This window comes from Myotis lucifugus, unplaced genomic scaffold (genome assembly GCF_000147115.1).
Source record: "Myotis lucifugus unplaced genomic scaffold, Myoluc2.0 scaffold_2, whole genome shotgun sequence".
NCBI lineage: Eukaryota > Metazoa > Chordata > Mammalia > Chiroptera > Vespertilionidae > Myotis > Myotis lucifugus.
Window position 1 is genome coordinate 2953249 of NW_005871050.1, and position 5188 is coordinate 2958436.

The window sequence follows — 5188 nt, forward strand, 5'->3', positions numbered from 1 at the left end:
TTAGTATCCCACCTCATTTTGCAGATGGGGTTTTCAGAATGGTTATTAGTAGTGCAACACAGGGAGAGATAAAGAAGACACAGGGACAAAAAGCCAGTTGTTTGAAGCAACCCAGAAGTGTTCTACAATAAATACAAAGCTCACTTATTTCATAGAGTATTATTTTCTCCTTTCTTTCAGCTAAAATAGACATGCAAAGTAGAAAAAAATTATATTGGTCTCAGTGAGTGAAAGACCTACTGCTGTTCATTACAGAGCTGAAGAACTGAAATTAACTTAAACATTCAGGACACATCTTGTATCCTCAATAGTTAGGTTCATGATAATTTAAAATTCAATGACATATTTTTAATATTCTTGGATTATATTTCTTGGTAACTTAGTTACCTTTATTAGCTTAAATCTTGTTTTATCAAAAAGGGGAAGGAAAATTATAATATGTATAAATATCTTAAGTATGCAAACATGCATGAAGCATTTTGTGATGATGGGGATGCTGGTTAACCCTGTGAACACCAACCTGAATATACATTATATAACTGCATATTTCAATAGCCACATATATTTATTTTTTTAAATGGAAGTACAATTTACATAACATGGAATTAACCATTTTTAAAGTGAGCAATTCAGTGGTATTTAGTAGAGTTACAATGTGCAATCACCACCACTATCAAGCTACAAAATAGGTTCATCAAGGATGGTGATGATGGTTGCACAGCAATATGAATTTATTTAATACCACTGATCTGTACACTTAAAAATGGCTAAGATCATACTTTTTAAAAACTAACTTATTACTAAATTTGATCCTGATTTAAGTTGCAGACCATGGCAGAGAATTTTAAATTAGTGCTTGTATTTCATATGACAAATATTTTCTGTATGCTACTATTTCCTTAAAATCTATTTCATCACATTCTACTCCATACATGTAATGACAGTTACAAAGAGAGGGGGGTGAGTAAACAACATAATCTGCTTATTTGTCTTTGTCCTAGAAGCTAGAGACGCCTTGCTGTCAGTGCTCTGTTGGCCACTGTAATGTGCATATCTCTGTCCATATCTGTTATACCCAGTATAATTATAGCTGCCATAGGCACTATAGTTTTGATCACCACCATAGGCACTATTGTAATTTCCATATCCTTGATCATAATAGTAAATCTTTGGTTCCAGTTTTGGCCCTGACCTCAACCTCAACCCCTACTACCACCTCATCCACCAGCTGCAGCACTTCTTCCTCCCTTTTGTTGTTGCTGTTGCTGCCAATATACCTCTTTGGGTTGGGCAACTTTGACTTTACACTTCCCAGAACCAATTTGATGATATCTGCTTTCTAACAATTTCTTTACTGGTTCCTCATCCATATATGTGATAAAACCAAAACCTCTTTTTTCATTTGCTTTTGTATCCATGGGAAGTTCAATATTTTCAACCTCTCCAAAGGTTCCAAAAGATTCTTTAATTTGTTCTTCAGAAGTATCTGGGCTCAATCCACACACAAAAACCTTTTTGGTGGCCCCTTCCCTTATAAAGCTTTGGCCCTTTGGGGGCTCTATCAATTTGCCATCCAGTCTGTGTTCCTTCAGTTCCAAAACCTTATCAACACTAGCAGCATTTTTGAAAAGCATGAATCCAAATCCTCGTGATCCAGTGACTAGATCTGCTTTAATTGTACAGTCTACAACTTCCCCAAATTGAGACAAACATTCAGTCAGATCTTTCTTGCTTGTATCCCAGCTCAAGCCTCCAATAAACATTTTTGCTCTCCTTGATCTTGGATCCCTCTGCAAATTCTTCTGTGTTGCTGTACCTCCTCCATGGTGGTGGAGTTGTGTGTGTGTCTTTTTTTGGGGGGGGGGAGTAAGGGGGTGCTGGCACGCAGTTCAAGACACAACATAAGCTTTTTAAATGAGAGGGTAAATCCCTGGACCACACTTACAAACACTATGTTAGTCATTGTGGAAGGGCCATGAAATTGAGGCAAAGGTTAATCTTCAATCTTGCTATCATTAATAGAAAGATTAGAGTGGCATTTCTTTTGAAATGTAATTCATAAGGTTTAATACAGCAATAGTTATTGTCAACCTTTGGGAAAAGAGGACCAAGATGAGTTTTTGCAAGTAATTTGTTTCTTAGCATCAAAACTATTCCCTGAATTCACAATTATGGAAAAACTTTGTGAATAATTTAGAATTGTCAAAGTCCCTTGCTCTCGTTTGTGCTGATGCATTTCTTTATTTCACAGGGTGAAAGGACATATGACTGTGGCTAAAAAAATTAATCAAAATTGAAGCTACCATTCATGTAACTAGGGCCTCAGTGTCTGAAGCCATTAGAGACGCTATTTTTTGTAATATGCTATGGAGAGGTCAGGACTAGCCCAGAGTTGTGAGCTCAGAAAAAAATTTTGAACTCCATCTGCCATCTTGGATTAATGTGCATTAAAGGAGTAAAGAATGCGTTGGTAGACAAAATCATGGGTGGTTAGTTCTATAGCTCAACAGTTTGCTACATTCTATTTAAAGAATGATAGTTTTCAGAGGAGTTAGCTGATTTTGACCCACACTGATAAAACTATAAAAGACATACTTTACATTTAATCTTTGAACTAGCCCATTATGAAGGGAAAGTAAAAAATTGTAGCTAAAACTGTTCCATTTCATCTGATACAGTCTCTCAAAGAAACATTTTTTTTTTTTGCCTTAAACATTCTTTCTACAGCAGGGTTTTTCAACATTATCACTATAGACATTTTGGACTACATAGTTCTTTGTTGTGGAAAGCTATTCTGTACATTCTGGGATCTTTAGCAGCATCTTTAGCCTCTACCCATTAGATGCCAGTAGCAAACCCTCTCACAGGCCTCTGCACCCTGAGTTGTAACAACAAAAATGTTCCTAGAAATTGCCAAATATCCCCTTAGGGCCAAATCATCCATGGTTGAGAACCACTATTCTACAGTGTTATGTTTAATTTTTACACAAATTGCCTTCTTTTTTTTTGTTGAATTCTGTAAAACTTAAAATCTTATAGTCAGCAAGGACCTTGGAAATTCATTATTCACCAAATAGGGAGGCTGTTAAGAGCATAGACTTGAGTTCAAATCCTATATACTAGTTATGAGACCATAGGAAAATCACTTAACCTTCCTAAGCCTCAGTTTTCTCCTCTGTAAAATTAGTATTAAAAGATTCATGTGAGGATGAAATAAGATCATGCATAGTCTGAGCTTAGCACAGTACCTCATATATAGTAGGCAAGTAATATGCATGAGCTATAATTAGTTACTTCATGCCTACTGTGAGCCAAGTAATTTGTGAAGATCTCACCTTCATTGCAGGACACCTGTGCCACAGCTGGGTCAGATATATGTGGTAAAAGTTCAGCTTTTCTTATTAAAATAATCACCTATAAATCATGACATTTCTCCTAAGAAGTGTCACTAGACTATAGCTGTGCCCTTAGTCCTTGTTTCTGCCTCACTTTCCTGGGGGTCTCTTCCTTGGATTCCCCATGCCACTTTCATGCTCCTCCTTCCTAGTCCCCTAATTTAGGAATATATGTGTGTGTTTGCCATTACTGGGATTAAAGGATCAGAAATCACTGTTTTAGAAGTATATTTTTATGCTTCTTGTTTATGCTATAGTTTCAAGGAGCCTTACAGGTTTCCAATCCCCCTTCTAATTACACTCTAATGTAGTCCCTAAGAAGACAGGTATATTTATTCATTCATTTAACAAATTTTAGTGACGTAAAGGCAATGAAACCAGGTACATATTATAATACAGTTGACTGGATTGGGGTGGGAGAGATCAGGGATGCTTTTCTAATTAAATTGTGTCTGTGCTGAGCTCTTAAAGAAGAGAATGTGCTTGTATACTGAAGACCTGGGGAAAGAACATTTCAGGCAGAAGGAATAGCAACTGCAAATGCCTTGAGGCAGGACTGACCTGGGCATAAAAATAATAATGCTCACTATATTCCCCAGGCATTATTTGAAGAACTCTTGATATGCAAACTCAATTCTCTCAATTAATCCATTTTACAGATGGGAGAAATTGAGGTACAGAAACCTTAAGTTAGTTGCCCAAGATCACAGAGTTACTAGGCGATCAAGCCATAATTCAAGTCCAGGCAGCCTAACTTCAGAGCCTAGGGTTTTAACCAATACACTACACTGCCTGAAGAGAGCATGGGTGAGCATGGGGTGAGAGGATATTGGAGAGGCAAATGGAGGCCAATCCGTGTGGAGACTTTGTAGGTATTGGGAAGGAGTTTGGCTTTACTTTAAGAGCAGTGAGGAACCCCTGAAATATTTTGAGCAGAGGAGTGACATTATCTGGTTTACATTTTTACAAAATCACTCTGGCTTCTTGTTGAGAACAAACTGTAGGAGTAAAGGTTGGAGTCAGCAAGATCGACTAGGCAGTGGTTCTCAACCTTCTGGCTCTTTAAATACAGTTCCTCATGTTGTGACCCAACCATAAAATTATTTTCGTTGCTACTTCATAACTGTAATGTTGCTACTGTTATGAATCGTAATGTAAATATCTGATATGCAGGATGGCCTTAGACGACCCCTGTGAAAGGGTCGTTCGACCGCCAAAGGGGTCGCGACCCACAGGTTGAGAAGTAGTCATTGACGTGAGTGGCAGTGAAGGGAGAAATGGAGGGATTTAGTAAATATGTTGGAGGTAGAGTTGATGAGACTTCCTGGTGAACTAGACCAAAGAAGGTTAAGTGAAAAAAGAGAAATAAATCAAACATGACTGATATTTTTGGACTTCAGCAACTAGATGGATGATGGTACTTAGCTTCTTTACTGCTCTTTAACCATGTAGATTCTGGGTGCCATCCTGCCTTCCTGATATCTAGGAACCATTTAGCCTTTTGTTCTTTCCCAGGACAAATGTCAATGCTTTTGTTTTTCTCCAGAATGCTCAGAATGCCCCAGGTTCTTCCCACTTGATTGAAGTATTCAGTTGGAGCCAACATGTAGTTCAGAACTAGTTTCCTAGGGGAAGCTGGGGTATTGTCAAGGGCAGGGGGAAAAAAAAGGACACATATGTAATACCCTTTGTAATGCTTTAAGCAATAAAAAAAAACTAGTTTCCATGGCAAATATAAGTATTTAACACCTTTGAGACAGTTTTCAGTTCATCATTAAAGCATTCTGGAATGA

General features: G+C 37.5%; 1 pseudogene; it reads right to left on the bottom strand.

Annotated features, from left to right (window-relative positions):
- Window positions 1-1217: 1217 nt before the first annotated feature.
- On the bottom strand, window positions 1218-1763 carry LOC106697978 (annotated as a pseudogene).
- Between the last annotated feature and the right edge of the window lie 3425 nt (window positions 1764-5188).